This window comes from Octopus bimaculoides, chromosome 29 (assembly GCF_046866305.1).
Source record: "Octopus bimaculoides isolate indiv1 chromosome 29, ASM4686630v1, whole genome shotgun sequence".
Lineage (NCBI taxonomy): Eukaryota > Metazoa > Mollusca > Cephalopoda > Octopoda > Octopodidae > Octopus > Octopus bimaculoides.
The window spans coordinates 14893962-14913961 of NC_142956.1; the positions used below are offsets into that span (position 1 = coordinate 14893962).

The following is a 20000-nucleotide window of genomic DNA, read 5'->3' on the forward strand; positions in this document are numbered from 1 at the left end:
TAATTCTCAAAGACGAAATTAATTAATTAAATAAATAATAATTAATTAATTAAAAAAAAAACAAAATAAACATACATTTCGTACGAAATACCTGCGGCTGAAGAAATACAGCTAGCTTTACTGATTGAGTGTTTACGAATCGATGTATGTAATTGATACATGTAAAGCCATTCCAGAATCGACCCTCTCTGATTGAAGTCGCGTAATTGAAGCCGAGGAAGGATTATGGCTGCAACAAGGTAGGCAAAGAATAGAATCTTTTTTTCTTTTTATACCCATTGTCTTTTACCGTCGCCTTTTAATGCGTTTTACACGAACAAATTGACACAAGAGTCTTAACTTTTGGTTTAATGTGAACACCCGGCCATATATACGTATGTATATTGACATTCATTGGCAACATTACAATTTTGCAAATGTAATAAATACTTTTGGAAAGAAAACTTTGCTCCAACGAACCGAAGGAGCAATGAAATGTCATTTATCGCCCATTACATCTCGTACAGACAAGTGGGGGTAAAAACATAGAACGAATGAATATGAGGATGTAATGGCTACTACTGAACATCACTTCCGAGTAGTATCATTTAAATGTGTCTGGCATCAAGCTTATCATTCTATTATCTTTGTTAAGTAAACTGTGCATCCACTGTTTCATAAATCCACCACAGGTGACAAATGTCCATAAAAATCTATCTCTGTCCCCAATGTGTCCTTTTTTTTTTTTTTTTGTAGCTTTTTCAATCAGTAATAACACATTGCCTACTTGGAACTTTCAATGTCTCTTCTTCTCTGACTATAAAAAACTTGTTTATTTTCTCTTCAATCGCTGCATTTGTCCAATGTTAAAAATCCTGTAGATGTTTTATATTGTGTTTGTGTAATCAATTGGTGGATATACTGGGCTTTATGTTTGGTTGGGGATTCTAGAGTGATTAGTGTAATTCTGGTGTGTGGGCATTTGTGTATCACTCTGTTCTTGGTTTCCTTTCTCTTTTCTATTCCTTGTCCTTCATCTGGAGCCAGTCAGGGGCTACTGGCATCGACCACGTTCGCATGGTGCTCTTTTCATGCCCCAAAGAACAAAAATAAAAATAGGACTGCAGCTGGAAGTGCTCAGGTGTCACTGGGGCAGGCATTGATGATTCAGCGCTTAGGAATGCTTCTGTAGGAGAAAATGCAGACCTTAATAAAAAAATCTCTGTAAATGTAGTAGTTAGAGAGGAGAATAATTTGGTTAGGGGATATATTGGCAGCACTATTGAATTTAAAAGGAGATATCGGGTCCACATGAGCTCATTTTCGAATGCCAAATACTCCAATTCTACTACATTGGCATATTATATTCATGATTTGAAGAGGAGGAATATGAGCTATACTATTGAATGGTTAGGCCTATCCAAAGCCCCCCCCCCCTACACACTTTAATGCTAATGTAGATTATGCTTAAGGGAATCGTACTTGATTGGCCAAACACCTTAATATATTTTCTTATGTGCTCCCTTTCTGTAATAGGTTTTTCTCAACATTCTTGAGTAGTTATAAAATTAAAATCAGATGCCCACCTGAGCTGTGATCTTGAATTGAATCTGTAGCAAATTTTCTTTTATCTAAATTTAATTATTGACCTTTGAAATGCATATATTTTTCTTTGTTCGACTCGTGTTAGCTTTTATTCGTGCATACCATTGGCTTTTACCATTTGGGGCCCTGTTGTTTTGACCAATTGGAATGTTTATTCATTATACCTTTCAGTTTAGTCAACCATTTCATCAATTGCAGCAGCTTCATAACTAATTCAGTTCTCTGATAGCTTAGTTGTATATCTGATATGCTTTTATAATTACTGTTGTACTGAATAATTATTGATAGATCTAGATTAGCAACAGTCAGTGCTACTATCACCAACTGAAAATCTAGGTTACTTTAGGTGAGCGTAATAACTGATGGTTTTGGGGTGTTGTTGTTTGTCACTCTTGGTGAGTCCTTGATAGTATACAACTAAGCTATTACTATACATTAAAAGAAATAGGCCTCTGTAAAGTGCAACACATAACCAACAGTGAGGCTCATTGCTGGTTCCACTCCAGTACCCGGTGTGGGGCATAGGCTAATGTACGGAATACAAGCCAAATGATTGAAGTAATAATAATACAGTAAGGTTTTCTTGAAGCATTCACAGGTGTGGTTACGTGATAGAGAAGTTTGCTTGCCAACCATTCGGTCCCACTGCAGATATATGTGCGTCTGTGTTGGTGTTTACATCCTCATGAAAGACACAAAATAAGTACCAGGCTATTCTGGTCAGAAAGCTTAGCAAGAGCCTATGTATACATTTTAATTAAAATATATTTCGTTTTTGCTAGATTAGATTTGTTTCATTAAATTACCAAATTTCTCCTCAAACGTTAAACCCACCCCAACATAGAATATTCACTTCCATTCCATAAGTCGGTATAGCGTACATTTAAAGACTGGATTATGTTTTTTCAATCAGGTTTCAAAGTTGTTGCAGTGTTTCTGTCATGTGCTGTGAAAAAGGGGTAAGTAATACGAGGGATCTCGGATTATACAACACTGCTTCAGACAAACCTATCCAACCCATGAGCCTGTGGAAGAAGAGGTGATGAGGAAGACATGGAAAGGTAGGCAAACTCTTATATACACACAAGCACATACATTACTCAATTCATAATATATACACATACATACATCACTAGATTCATAATATATACACATACATCACTAGATTCATAATATATACACATACATACATTACTCGATTCATAATATATACACACAAGCACACACATTACTCGATTCATAATATATACACATACATACATCACTAGATTCATAATATATACACATACATACATTACTAGATTCATAATATATACACACATTACTCAATTCATAATATATACACATACATTACTCGATTCATAATATATACACATACATACATTACTCGATTCATAATATATACACATTACTCGATTCAAAATATATACACACAAGCACACACATTACTCGATTCATAATATATACACATACATACATCACTAGATTCATAATATATACACACAAGCACACACATTACTCGATTCATAATATATACACATACATACATTACTCGATTCATAATATATACACACATTACTCGATTCATAATATATACACACATTACTAGATTCATAATATATACACATACATACATTACTCGATTCATAATATATACACACATTACTCGATTCATAATATATACACACATTACTCGATTCATAATATATACCACATACATACATCACTAGATTCATAATATATACACATACATATATTACCCCATTCATAATATATGCACACATTACTCGATTCATAATATATACACACATTACTCGATTCATAATATATACACACATTACTAGATTCATAATATATACACATACATACATTACTCGATTCATAATATATACCACATACATACATCACTAGATTCATAATATATACACATACATATATTACCCCATTCATAATATATGCACACATTACTCAATTCATAATATATACCACATACATACATCACTAGATTCATAATATATACACATACATACATTACTCGATTCATAATATATACACACACAAGCACATACATTACTCGATTCACATATCTGATATGCTTTTATAATTACTGTTGTACTGAATAATTATTGATAGATCTAGATTAGCAACAGCCAGTGCTACTATCACCAACTGAAAATCTAGGTTACTTTAGGTGAGCCTAATAACTGATGGTTTTTGGGTGTTGTTGTTTGTCACACTTGGTGAGCCCTTGACAGTATACAACTAAGCTATTACTGTACATATATATATTTATTCAGTTATTATGTCACAGGTCTCTGTGAAGTGCAACACCTAACCAACAGTGGGGCTCATTGCTGGTTCCACTCCAGTACCCGGTGTTGTACGATGTGGGGTATAGGCTAATGTACGGAATACAAGCCAAATGATTGAAGTAATAATAATACAGTAAGGTTTTCTTGAAGCATTGACAGGTGTGGTTTATGTGATAGAGAAGTTTGCTTCCCAACCATTCAGCCCCCCTGTGCTGGTGCCACGTAAAAAGCACTGTGGTGTTAGGAGTGCTGCAATTATGAATCTGTGGTTCATGCGTCCTGGCATCTCTTGTGGGTACTTTTCTAGCCAGAAGGTGATAATCGTATCTATACCCTAATCGTGTGGGATTATATTGTACAAATGATACCAACAGGGTTCCTTCACTCATTGTCTTCGGGAGGTGGTTTAGCATGTCTAAGTCATCCCTGATGAAGCTTTTCACATATTTCAGAAACGGTCTGAGCAAGATGCCGAGGAAGTTGCTCAAATGGTGGGTCAGCAATGATGGGCCTCAGTTTGAGGCCAGTAGGGGGAGGATCATTAATGCATAGGCTTGGAGAAACTCTGCAAGCTTTAGAAATATCTGGATTTTTGTGTATCTGAGGTAATCCGTAGAATAGAGTAGGTCTGTATTTGAAGAGTCTTCTGTGGGTTGTATTGTACTCATAGTAAATATTATTTTCCATCGTGGAGAGTATTCACTTCTTGTAGCACTCTGTGTCCATCAGCACTACCGCACTTCCTTTGTCGGTTTATATCATTATTTAACTCAATTAGGTCGGATTTAATTTGTATGGCATTAAAAGGAAAACCGGTAATGTGTTCACAAAAAGCATGAAGTGCTTTATCTCTGCCTTTTGTAGGACGGTATTCACCTTTGTTTTTGACTATAGACTCATCTTCACTGGTGCAGTCTTACATGAACAAATTGACACAAGAGTGTCAATTTTTGGTTTCACGTGAACACCCAGCCATTACAATTTTGGGGATTTCTTACATGCATATCGTTACTACATATTTAACATTACTAGATTCATAATGTATACACACTGCTAGATTCATAATATATACACACACACATACATTACTCGACTGCCCCTCCGAAACGCGGGACAACTGATGAAGGGAAATTTACATGTGTTGCCTGTCTGTTTACATACTTAAATGTTGTAGAATCTAAATATATAGAAAGTAACCATATCTAAACATTGTAGAAACTAAATATACGTTTAGATATGATTACATTCTATAACATTTAAGTATGATAATCTAGTGTCTACAATGTTTAAATATGATTACTTTCTATGTATTTAGTTTCTGAAACATTTAAGTATGATAATTTAGTGTCTACAATATTTAAATATGGTCACTTTCTATATATTTAGATTCTACAACATTTAGTTACTGTTAGTAAGTGAAATATATGTATAAATGATAACAAACAGACATTGTCTTTCAACTCTTTATTGACACATTAACATTGTCTTGTATTCTCTTATACTCAGAGCCAGGTACTTCTTTGTCCAGCCCTCCAGAGTAAATGCTTGGTTTCCGGAGAAAGAGGTCGTCTTGTTGATGAAAATAAAACAATAAAACAAAAAGTGCGTCTATTTTATTTAATTTAATTTAATTTAAAGTATGATAATTTAGTACCTACAATGTTTAAATATGATCATATACTTAGATTCTACAACAATTAAGTACGATAATTTGGTGTCTATAACGATTACATTCTATATAGTTATATTCCACATTAGTTTAGTGTCTGTAATGATTAGATTCTATATAGTTCGATTCTACATTAGTTTAGTGTCTGTAATGATTAGATTCTATATAGTTCGATTCTACATTAGTTTAGTGTCTGTAATGATTAGATTCTATATAGTTCGATTCCACATTAGTTTAGTGTCTGTAATGATTAGATTCTATGTAGTTCGATTCCACATTAGTTTAGTGTCTGTAATGATTAGATTCTATATAGTTCGATTCGACAATAGTTTAGTGTCTGTAATGATTAGATTCTATATAGTTCGATTCTACATTAGTTTAGTGTCTGTAATGATTAGATTCTATATAGTTATATACCACATTAGTTTAGTGTCTGTAATGATTAGATTCTATGTAGTTCGATTCCACATTAGTTTAGTGTCTGTAATGATTGGATTCTATATAGTTCGATTCCACAATAGTTTAGTGTCTGTAATGATTAGATTCTATATAGTTCGATTCCACAATAGTTTAGTGTCTGTAATGATTAGATTCTATATAGTTCGATTCGACAATAGTTTAGTGTCTGTAATGATTAGATTCTATATAGTTATATACCACATTAGTTTAGTGTCTGTAATGATTAGATTCTATGTAGTTCGATTCCACATTAGTTTAGTGTCTGTAATGATTGGATTCTATATAGTTCGATTCCACAATAGTTTAGTGTCTGTAATGATTAGATTCTATATAGTTCGATTCCACAATAGTTTAGTGTCTGTAATGATTAGATTCTATATAGTTCGATTCGACAATAGTTTAGTGTCTGTAATGATTAGACTCTATGTAGTTCGATTCCACATTAGTTTAGTGTCTGTAATGATTAGATTCTATATAGTTATATGCCACATTAGTTTAGTATCTGTAATGATTAGATTCTATATAGTTCGATTCTACATTAGTTTAGTGTCTGTAATGATTAGATTCTATATAGTTATATGCCACATTAGTTTAGTGTCTGTAATGATTAGATTCTATGTAGTTCGATTCCACATTAGTTTAGTGTCTGTAATGATTAGATTCTATATAGTTATATGCCACATTAGTTTAGTGTCTGTAATGATTAGATTCTATATAGTTCGATTCTACATTAGTTTAGTGTCTGTAATGATTAGATTCTATATAGTTATATTCTATGTAGTTTGATTCCACATTAGTTTAGTGTCTGTAATGATTAGATTCTATGTAGTTCGATTCCACATTAGTTTAGTGTCTGTAATGATTAGATTCTATCTAGTTCGATTCCACATTAGTTTAGTGTCTGTAATGATTAGATTCTATGTAGTTCGATTCCACATTAGTTTAGTGTCTGTAATGATTAGATTCTATATAGTTCGATTCCACAATAGTTTAGTGTCTGTAATGATTAGATTCTATATAGTTCGATTCCACAATAGTTTAGTGTCTGTAATGATTAGATTCTATATAGTTCGATTCGACAATAGTTTAGTGTCTGTAATGATTAGATTCTATATAGTTATATTCTATATAGTGCGATTCCACATTAGTTTAGTGTCTGTAATGATTAGATTCTATGTAGTTCGATTCCACATTAGTTTAGTGTCTGTAATGATTAGATTCTATATAGTTCGATTCTACATTAGTTTAGTGTCTGTAATGATTAGATTCTATATAGTTATATACCACATTAGTTTAGTGACTGTAATGATTAGATTCTATATAGTTATATGCCACATTAGTTTAGTGTCTGTAATGATTAGATTCTATATAGTTCGATTCTACATTAGTTTAGTGTCTGTAATGATTAGATTCTATATAGTTATATTCTATATAGTTCGATTCCACAATAGTTTAGTGTCTGTAATGATTAGATTCTATATAGTTCGATTCCACATTAGTTTAGATTCTATATAGTTATATTCTATATAGTTCGATTCCACATTAGTTTAGTGTCTGTAATGATTAGATTCTATATAGTTATATTCTATATAGTTCGATTCCACATTAGTTTAGTGTCTGTAATGATTAGATATTATATAGTTCGATTCCACATTAGTTTAGTGTCTGTAATGATTAGATATTATATAGTTCGATTCCACATTAGTTTAGTGTCTGTAATGATTAGATTCTATATAGTTCGATTCTACATTAGTTTAGTGTCTGTAATGATTAGATTCTATATAGTTCGATTCCACAATAGTTTAGTGCCTGTAATGATTAGATTCTATGTAGTTCGATTCCACATTAGTTTAGTGTCTGTAATGATTAGATTCTATATAGTTCGATTCTACATTAGTTTAGTGTCTGTAATGATTAGATTCTATATAGTTCGATTCCACATTAGTTTAGTGTCTGTAATGATTAGATTCTATATAGTTATATTCTATATAGTGCGATTCCACAATAGTTTAGTGTCTGTAATGATTAGATTCTATATAGTTCGATTCTACATTAGTTTAGTGTCTGTAATGATTAGATTCTATGTAGTTCGATTCTACATTAGTTTAGTGTCTGTAATGATTAGATTCTATGTAGTTCGATTCCACATTAGTTTAGTGTCTGTAATGATTAGATTCTATGTAGTTCGATTCCACATTAGTTTAGTGTCTGTAACGATTAGATTCTATATAGTTCGATTCTACATTAGTTTAGTGTCTGTAATGATTAGATTCTATATAGTTATATACCACATTAGTTTAGTGTCTGTAATGATTAGATTCTATGTAGTTCGATTCCACATTAGTTTAGTGTCTGTAATGATTAGATTCTATATAGTTATATGCCACATTAGTTTAGTGTCTGTAATGATTAGATTCTATGTAGTTCGATTCCACATTAGTTTAGTGTCTGTAATGATTAGATTCTATCTAGTTCGATTCCACATTAGTTTAGTGTCTGTAATGATTAGATTCTATGTAGTTCGATTCTACATTAGTTTAGTGTCTGTAATGATTAGATTCTATATAGTTGGATTCCACATTAGTTTAGTGTCTGTAATGATTAGATTCTATATAGTTATATTCTATATAGTTCGATTCCACATTAGTTTAGTGTCTGTAATGATTAGATTCTATATAGTTCGATTCTACATTAGTTTGGTGTCTGTAATGATTAGATTCTATATAGTTCGATTCCACAATAGTTTAGTGTCTGTAATGATTAGATTCTATATAGTTCGATTCGACAATAGTTTAGTGTCTGTAATGATTAGATTCTATATAGTTCGATTCGACAATAGTTTAGTGTCTGTAATGATTAGATTCTATATAGTTCGATTCGACAATAGTTTAGTGTCTGTAATGATTAGATTCTATATAGTTCGATTCGACAATAGTTTAGTGTCTGTAATGATTAGATTCTATGTAGTTCGATTCTACATTAGTTTAGTGTCTGTAATGATTAGATTCTATATAGTTATATACCACATTAGTTTAGTGTCTGTAATGATTAGATTCTATATAGTTATATGCCACATTAGTTTAGTGTCTGTAATGATTAGATTCTATGTAGTTCGATTCCACATTAGTTTACTGTCTGTAATGATTAGATTCTATATAGTTCGATTCCACAATAGTTTAGTGTCTGTAATGATTAGATTCTATATAGTTATATGCCACATTAGTTTAGTGTCTGTAATGATTAGATTCTATATAGTTCGATTCTACATTAGTTTAGTGTCTGTAATGATTAGATTCTATATAGTTATATGCCACATTAGTTTAGTGTCTGTAATGATTAGATTCTATGTAGTTCGATTCTACATTAGTTTAGTGTCTGTAATGATTAGATTCTATATAGTTCGATTCCACATTAGTTTAGTGTCTGTAATGATTAGATTCTATATAGTTCGATTCCACATTAGTTTAGTGTCTGTAATGATTAGATTCTATATAGTTCGATTCCACATTAGTTTAGTGTCTGTAATGATTAGATTCTATATAGTTCGATTCCACATTAGTTTAGTGTCTGTAATGATTAGATTCTATATAGTTCGATTCTACATTAGTTTGGTGTCTGTAATGATTAGATTCTATATAGTTCGAGTCCACAATAGTTTAGTGTCTGTAATGATTAGATTCTATATAGTTATATACCACATTAGTTTAGTGTCTGTAATGATTAGATTCTATATAGTTATATTCTATATGGTTAGATACAACATTAGTTTAGTGTCTGTAATGATTAGATTCTATATAGTTGGATTCTACATTAGTTTAGTGTCTGTAATGATTAGATTCTATATAGTTCGATTCCACATTAGTTTAGTGTCTGTAATGATTAGATTCTATATAGTTCGATTCTACATTAGTTTAGTGTCTGTAATGATTAGATTCTATGTAGTTCGATTCCACATTAGTTTAGTGTCTGTAATGATTAGATTCTATATAGTTCGATTCTACATTAGTTTAGTGTGTGTAATGATTAGATTCTATATAGTTCGATTCCACATTAGTTTAGATTCTATATAGTTATATTCTATATAGTTTGATTCCACATTAGTTTAGTGTCTGTAATGATTAGATTTTATATAGTTCGATTCCACATTAGTTTAGTGTCAGTAATGATTAGATTTTATATAGTTCGATTCCACATTAGTTTAGTGTCTGTAATGATTAGATTCTATATAGTTCGATTCTACATTAGTTTAGTGTCTGTAATGATTAGATTCTACAACATTTAAGTATGATTACTTTCTAAGTACGATTACTTACCGTTAGTAAGTGAAGTGTATGTATAAATAATAACAAACGCATTGTTTTTTTAACTCTTTATTGTCTTATATTCAGAGCCAGGGACATACCTGTTTGAAGCCAGCTTCTTTGTCCAGTCCTCCAGGGTAACTGCTTGGTTTCTAGAGAGGAAGAATATGAGAGAGAAACCAAGAAGGCATCTTGTATGTGTATTTTGTTGTTGAAAATAAATTAATAAAATAAAAAAGTGTGTCTATTGTATTTAATTGTGTGTGTTTGCTTATATGTTTATGTACGGTGGTGCATCAGCATGGATGGAACTTTGGAAAGAATATAGATATATACTTATATCTGTGTGAGTATATATGTACAAGAAATTAATTGAATAAAAATTAGTAATAATAATGATATTATTGTCTGTGTGTATATATTATGAATGTAGTAGTGTATATTAAGAATCTAGTAATGTATGTGTGTATATTATGAATCGAGTAATGTATGTATGTGTATATATTATGAATTTATGTACAAGAAATCAATTGAATAAAAATTGATAATAATAATATTATTGTCTGTGTATATATTATGAATCTAGTAGTGGCGGCATATATGTGTGTTTGTGTATATAAGAGTTTGCCTACCTTTCCATGTCATCCTCGAGTAATGTATGTGTGTATATTATGATTACTTTCTAAGTACGATTACTTACTGTTAGTAAGCGAAGTGTATGTATAAATAATAAAAAACACGTTGTTTTTTAACTCTTTATTGTCATTGTCTTGTATTTTCTTATATTCAGGGACATACCAGTTTGTGGCCAGCTTCTTTGTCCAGTCATCCAGAGTAACTGCTTGGTTTCTAGAGAGGAAGAGTATATAGAATCTAATCATTACAGACACTAAACTAATGTGGAATCGAACTATATAGAATCTAATCATTACAGGCACTAAACTAATGTAGAATCGAACTATATAGAATCTAATCATTACAGACACTAAACTAATGTGGAATCGAACTACATAGAATCTAATCATTACAGACACTAAACTAATGTGGAATCGAACTACATAGAATCTAATCATTACAGACACTAAACTAATGTAGAATCGAACTATATAGAATCTATTCATTACAGACACTAAACTAATGTGGAATCGAACTACATAGAATCTAATCATTACAGACACTAAACTATTGTGGAATCGAACTATATAGAATCTAATCATTACAGACACTAAACTAATGTAGAATCTAACTATATGGAATCTAATCATTACAGACACTAAACTAATGTGGAATCGAACTATATAGAATCTAATCATTACAGGCACTAAACTAATGTAGAATCGAACTATATAGAATCTAATCATTACAGACACTAAACTAATGTGGAATCGAACTACATAGAATCTAATCATTACAGACACTAAACTAATGTGGAATCGAACTATATAGAATCTAATCATTACAGGCACTAAACTAATGTAGAATCGAACTATATAGAATCTAATCATTACAGACACTAAACTAATGTGGAATCGAACTACATAGAATCTAATCATTACAGACACTAAACTAATGTGGAATCGAACTATATAGAATCTAATCATTACAGACACTAAACTAATGTAGAATCGAACTATATAGAATCTATTCATTACAGACACTAAACTAATGTGGAATCGAACTACATAGAATCTAATCATTACAGACACTAAACTATTGTGGAATCGAACTATATAGAATCTAATCATTACAGACACTAAACTAATGTAGAATCTAACTATATGGAATCTAATCATTACAGACACTAAACTAATGTGGAATCGAACTATATAGAATCTAATCATTACAGGCACTAAACTAATGTAGAATCGAACTATATAGAATCTAATCATTACAGACACTAAACTAATGTGGAATCGAACTATATAGAATCTAATCATTACAGACACTAAACTAATGTGGAATCGAACTATATAGAATCTAATCATTACAGACACTAAACTAATGTGGAATCTAACTATATAGAATCTAATCATTACAGACACTAAACTAATGTCGAATCGAACTATATAGAATCTATTCATTACAGACACTAAACTAATGTGGAATCGAACTACATAGAATCTAATCATTACAGACACTAAACTATTGTGGAATCGAACTATATGGAATCTAATCATTACAGACACTAAACTAATGTAGAATCTAACTATATGGAATCTAATCATTACAGACACTAAACTAATGTGGAATCGAACTATATGGAATCTAATCATTACAGACACTAAACTAATGTGGAATCGAACTACATAGAATCTAATCATTACAGACACTAAACTAATGTGGAATCGAACTATATAGAGTCTAATCATTACAGACACTAAACTATTGTGGAATCGAACTATATAGAATCTAATCATTACAGACACTAAACTAATGTAGAATCTAACTATATGGAATCTAATCATTACAGACACTAAACTAATGTGGAATCGAACTACATAGATTCTAATCATTACAGACACTAAACTAATGTGCAATCGAACTACATAGAATCTAATCATTACAGACACTAAACTAATGTGGAATCGAACTATATAGAATCTAATCATTACAGACACTAAACTAATGTGGAATCGAACTATATGGAATCTAATCATTACAGACACTAAACTAATGTGGAATCGAACTACATAGAATCTAATCATTACAGACACTAAACTAATGTGGAATCGAACTATATAGAGTCTAATCATTACAGACACTAAACTATTGTGGAATCGAACTATATAGAATCTAATCATTACAGACACTAAACTAATGTAGAATCTAACTATATGGAATCTAATCATTACAGACACTAAACTAATGTGGAATCGAACTACATGGAATCTAATCATTACAGACACTAAACTAATGTGCAATCGAACTACATAGAATCTAATCATTACAGACACTAAACTAATGTGGAATCGAACTATATAGAATCTAATCATTACAGACACTAAACTAATGTGGAATCGAACTATATAGAATATAACTATATAGAATCTAATCATTACAGACACTAAACTAATGTAGAATCTAACTATATGGAATCTAATCATTACAGACACTAAACTAATGTGGAATCGAACTACATAGAATCTAGTCATTACAGACACTAAACTAATGTAGAATCGAACTATATAGAATCTAATCATTACAGACACTAAACTAATGTGGAATCCAACTATATAGAATCTAATCATTACAGACACTAAACTAATGTGGAATCCAACTATATAGAATCTAATCATTACAGACACTAAACTAATGTAGAATCGAACTATATAGAATCTATTCATTACAGACACTAAACTAATGTGGAATCGAACTACATAGAATCTAATCATTACAGACACTAAACTATTGTGGAATCGAACTATATGGAATCTAATCATTACAGACACTAAACTAATGTAGAATCTAACTATATGGAATCTAATCATTACAGACACTAAACTAATGTGGAATCGAACTATATAGAATATAACTATATAGAATCTAATCATTACACACACTAAACTAATGTGGAGTCGAACTATATAGAATCTAATCATTACAGACACTAAACTAATGTGGAATCGAACTACATAGAATCTAATCATTACTGACACTAAACTAATGTGGAATCGAACTATATAATATCTAATCATTACAGACACTAAACTAATGTGGAATCGAACTATATAGAATATAACTATATAGAATCTAATCATTACAGACACTAAACTATTGTCGAATCGAACTATATAGAATCTAATCATTACAGACACTAAACTAATGTAGAATCTAATCATTACAGACACTAAACTAATGTGGAATATAACTATATAGAATCTAATCATTACAGACACTAAACTAATGTGGTATATAACTATATAGAATCTAATCATTACAGACACTAAACTAATGTGGAATCGAACTATATAGAATCTAATCATTACAGACACTAAACTAATGTGGAATCGAACTACATAGAATCTAATCATTACAGACACTAAACTAATGTGGAATCGAACTATATAGAATCTAATCATTACAGACACTAAACTAATGTGGAATCGAACTACATAGAATCTAATCATTACAGACACTAAACTAATGTGGAATCGAACTATATAGAATCTAATCATTACAGACTCTAAACTAATGTAGAATCGAACTATATAGAATCTAATCATTACTGACACTAAACTAATGTGGAATCGAACTATATAGAATATAACTATATAGAATCTAATCATTACAGACACTAAACTAATGTGGAATCGAACTATATAGAATCTAATCATTGCAGACACTAAACTAATGTGGAATCGAACTACATAGAATCTAATCATTACAGACACTAAACTATTGTCGAATCGAACTATATAGAATCTAATCATTACAGACACTAAACTAATGTGGAATCGAACTACATAGAATCTAATCATTACAGACACTAAACTATTGCAGAATTTAATTATATAGAATGTAATCGTTATAGACACCAAATTATCGTACTTAATTGTTGTAGAATCTAAGTATATGATCATATTTAAACATTGTAGGTACTAAATTATCATACTTTAAATTAAATTAAATAAAATAGACGCACTTTTTGTTTTATCGTTTTATTTTCATCAACAAGACGACCTCTTTCTCCGGAAACCAAGCATTTACTCTGGAGGGCTGGACAAAGAAGTACCTGGCTCTGAGTATAAGAGAATACAAGACAATGTTAATGTGTCAATAAAGAGTTGAAAGACAATGTCTGTTTGTTATCATTTATACATATATTTCACTTACTAACAGTAACTAAATGTTGTAGAATCTAAATATATAGAAAGTAACCATATTTAAATATTGTAGACACTAAATTATCATACTTAAATGTTGCAGAAACTAAATACATAGAAAGTAATCATATTTAAACATTGTAGACACTAGATTATCATACTTAAATGTTATAGAATGTAATCATATCTAAACGTATATTTAGTTTCTACAACATTTAATTATGATAATTTAGTGTCTACAATGTTTAGATATGGTTACTTTCTATATATTTAGATTCTACAACATTTAAGTATGTAAACAGACAGGCAACACATGTAAATTTCCCTTCATCAGTTGTCCCGCGTTTCGGAGGGGCAGTCGAGTAATGTATGTGTGTGTATATATTATGAATCTAGCAGTGTGTATACATTATGAATCTAGTAATGTTAAATATGTAGTAACGATATGCATGTAAGAAATCCCCAAAATTGTAATGGCTGGGTGTTCACGTGAAACCAAAAATTGACACTCTTGTGTCAATTTGTTCATGTAAGACTGCACCAGTGAAGATGAGTCTATAGTCAAAAACAAAGGTGAATACCGTCCTACAAAAGGCAGAGATAAAGCACTTCATGCTTTTTGTGAACACATTACCGGTTTTCCTTTTAATGCCATACAAATTAAATCCGACCTAATTGAGTTAAATAATGATATAAACCGACAAAGGAAGTGCGGTAGTGCTGATGGACACAGAGTGCTACAAGAAGTGAATACTCTCCACGATGGAAAATAATATTTACTATGAGTACAATACAACCCACAGAAGACTCTTCAAATACAGACCTACTCTATTCTACGGATTACCTCAGATACACAAAAATCCAGATATTTCTAAAGCTTGCAGAGTTTCTCCAAGCCTATGCATTAATGATCCTCCCCCTACTGGCCTCAAACTGAGGCCCATCATTGCTGACCCACCATTTGAGCAACTTCCTCGGCATCTTGCTCAGACCGTTTCTGAAATATGTGAAAAGCTTCATCAGGGATGACTTAGACATGCTAAACCACCTCCCGAAGACAATGAGTGAAGGAACCCTGTTGGTATCATTTGTACAATATAATCCCACACGATTAGGGTATAGATACGATTATCACCTTCTGGCTAGAAAAGTACCCACAAGAGATGCCAGGACGCATGAACCACAGATTCATAATTGCAGCACTCCTAACACCACAGTGCTTTTTACGTGGCACCAGCACAGGGGGGCTGAATGGTTGGGAAGCAAACTTCTCTATCACATAAACCACACCTGTCAATGCTTCAAGAAAACCTTACTGTATTATTATTACTTCAATCATTTGGCTTGTATTCCGTACATTAGCCTATACCCCACATCGTACAACACCGGGTACTGGAGTGGAACCAGCAATGAGCCCCACTGTTGGTTAGGTGTTGCACTTCACAGAGACCTGTGACATAATAACTGAATAAATATATATATGTACAGTAATAGCTTAGTTGTATACTGTCAAGGGCTCACCAAGTGTGACAAACAACAACACCCAAAAACCATCAGTTATTAGGCTCACCTAAAGTAACCTAGATTTTCAGTTGGTGATAGTAGCACTGGCTGTTGCTAATCTAGATCTATCAATAATTATTCAGTACAACAGTAATTATAAAAGCATATCAGATATGTGAATCGAGTAATGTATGTGCTTGTGTGTGTATATATTATGAATCGAGTAATGTATGTATGTGTATATATTATGAATTGAGTAATGTGTGTATATATTATGAATCTAGTAATGTATGTGTATATATTATGAATCAAGTAGTGTGTGTGTATATATTATGAATCTAGTAATGTATGTATGTGTATATATTATGAATCTAGTGATGTATGTGTATATATTATGAATCTAGTGGTGTATATATTATGAATTGAGTAATGTATGTGCTTGTGTGTATATAAGAGTTTGCCTACCTTTCCATGTCTTCCTCATCACCTCTTCTTCCACAGGCTCATGGGTTGGATAGGTTTGTCTGAAGCAGTGTTGTATAATCCGAGATCCCTCGTATCACTTACCCCTTTTTCACAACACATGACAGAAACACTGCAACAACTTTGAAACCTGATTGAAAGAACATAATCCAGTCTTTAAATGTACACTATACCGACTTATGGAATTGAAGAGAATATTCTATGTTGGGGTGGGTTTAACGTTTGAGGAGAAATTTGGTAATTTAATGAAACAAATCTAATCTAGCAAAAACGAAATATATTTTAATTAAAATGTATACATAGGCTCTTGCTAAGCTTTCTGACCAGAATAGCCTGGTACTTATTTTGTGTCTTTCATGAGGATGTAAACACCAACACAGACGCACATATATCTGCAGTGGGACCGAATGGTTGGCAAGCAAACTTCTCTATCACGTAACCACACCTGTGAATGCTTCAAGAAAACCTTACTGTATTATTATTACTTCAATCATTTGGCTTGTATTCCGTACATTAGCCTATGCCCCACACCGGGTACTGGAGTGGAACCAGCAATGAGCCTCACTGTTGGTTATGTGTTGCACTTTACAGAGGCCTATTTCTTTTAATGTACAGTAATAGCTTAGTTGTATACTGTCAAGGACTCACCAAGTGTGACAAACAACAACACCCCAAAACCATCAGTTATTAGGCTCACCTAAAGTAACCTAGATTTTCACTTGGTGATAGTAGCACTGACTGTTGCTAATCTAGATCTATCAATAATTATTCAGTACAACAGTAATTATAAAAGCATATCAGATATACAACTAAGCTATCAGAGAACTGAATTAGTTATGAAGCTGCTGCAATTGATGAAATGGTTGACTAAACTGAAAGGTATAATGAATAAACATTCCAATTGGTCAAAACAACAGGGCCCCAAATGGTAAAAGCCAACGGTATACACATATGCACGAATAAAAGCTAACACGAGTCGAACAAAGAAAAATATATGCATTTCAAAGGTCAATAATTAAATTTAGATAAAAGAAAATTTGCTACAGATTCAATTCAAGATCACAGCTCAGGTGGGCATCTGATTTTAATTTTATAACTACTCAAGAATGTTGAGAAAAACCTATTACAGAAAGGGAGCACATAAGAAAATATATTAAGGTGTTTGGCCAATCAAGTACAATTCCCTTAAGCATAATCTACATTAGCATTAAAGTGTGTAGGGGGGGGGGGGGCTTTGGATAGGCCTAACCATTCAATAGTATAGCTCATATTCCTCCTCTTCAAATCATGAATATAATATGCCATTGGAGTATTTGGCATTCGAAAATGAGCTCATGTGGACCCGATATCTCCTTTTAAATTCAATAGTGCTGCCAATATATCCCCTAACCAAATTATTCTCCTCTCTAACTACTACATTTACAGAGATTTTTTTATTAAGGTCTGCATTTTCTCCTACAGAAGCATTCCTAAGCGCTGAATCATCAATGCCTGCCCCAGTGACACCTGAGCACTTCCAGCTGCAGTCCTATTTTTATTTTTGTTCTTTGGGGCATGAAAAGAGCACCATGCGAACGTGGTCGATGCCAGTAGCCCCTGACTGGCTCCAGATGAAGGACAAGGAATAGAAAAGAGAAAGGAAACCAAGAACAGAGTGATACACAAATGCCCACACACCAGAATTACACTAATCACTCTAGAATCCCCAACCAAACATAAAGCCCAGTATATCCACCAATTGATTACACAAACACAATATAAAACATCTACAGGATTTTTAACATTGGACAAATGCAGCGATTGAAGAGAAAATAAACAAGTTTTTTATAGTCAGAGAAGAAGAGACATTGAAAGTTCCAAGTAGGCAATGTGTTATTACTGATTGAAAAAGCTACAAAAAAAAAAAAAAAGGACACATTGGGGACAGAGATAGATTATTATGGACATTTGTCACCTGTGGTGGATTTATGAAACAGTGGATGCACAGTTTACTTAACAAAGATAATAGAATGATAAGCTTGATGCCAGACACATTTAAATGATACTACTCGGAAGTGATGTTCAGTAGTAGCCATTACATCCTCATATTCATTCGTTCTATGTTTTTACCCCCACTTGTCTGTACGAGATGTAATGGGCGATAAATGACATTTCATTGCTCCTTCGGTTCGTTGGAGCAAAGTTTTCTTTCCAAAAGTATTTATTACATTTGCAAAATTGTAATGTTGCCAATGAATGTCAATATACATACGTATATATGGCCGGGTGTTCACATTAAACCAAAAGTTAAGACTCTTGTGTCAATTTGTTCGTGTAAAACGCATTAAAAGGCGACGGTAAAAGACAATAGGTATAAAAAGAAAAAAAGATTCTATTCTTTGCCTACCTTGTTGCAGCCATAATCCTTCCTCGGCTTCAATTACGCGACTTCAATCAGAGAGGGTCGATTCTGGAATGGCTTTACATGTATCAATTACATACATCGATTCGTAAACACTCAATCAGTAAAGCTAGCTGTATTTCTTCAGCCGCAGGTATTTCGTACGAAATGTATGTTTATTTTGTTTTTTTTTTAATTAATTAATTATTATTTATTTAATTAATTAATTTCGTCTTTGAGAATTAGGAGTATTTAGGAGGGTTAGGAGTAGGAGGGGGACTGGAGTAGGAGGAAAAATGATGAGGCGAGGTAAAAACCCGCCAGGGTCAATGGTCCGGCGATGAAAGAAGTGAAAGAGGAAGGGGGGCGCGAACCAGGCAGCCTGGACCACCTGAACGCGCCCCAACGCCCCTTCCACCTCTCGCACCACTGTTCCATCTTACTGGCGGCAATTTTATAAGTGAAAATTAGGATTTATAAACCTAA

At 32.2% G+C, this 20000-nt stretch overlaps 2 long non-coding RNA genes across 7 annotated transcripts in view; one reads left to right on the forward strand and one right to left on the reverse strand.

Annotated features, from left to right (window-relative positions):
- The first annotated feature begins 27 nt into the window (after positions 1–27).
- On the forward strand, positions 28–19742 carry LOC149130361 (uncharacterized). Of its 6 annotated transcripts, none has more exons than XR_016239089.1 (5): positions 32–239; positions 2498–2645; positions 5403–5498; positions 10413–10841; positions 10912–15120. It is a non-coding gene; the product is annotated as an uncharacterized LOC149130361 (long non-coding RNA). The 6 variants fall into 6 exon arrangements; XR_016239088.1 differs by having other exon boundaries at positions 47–239; positions 10413–10519; positions 11116–15120; XR_016239090.1 differs by lacking the exon at positions 5403–5498 and having other exon boundaries at positions 28–239.
- The window catches only part of LOC149130362 (uncharacterized), a 253238-nt gene continuing 244304 nt past the window's right edge, over positions 11067–20000 (reverse strand). The window contains exon 4 of the long non-coding RNA XR_016239095.1: positions 11067–11174. This is a non-coding gene — a long non-coding RNA (uncharacterized LOC149130362). The remainder of the gene's footprint in view (positions 11175–20000) is intronic.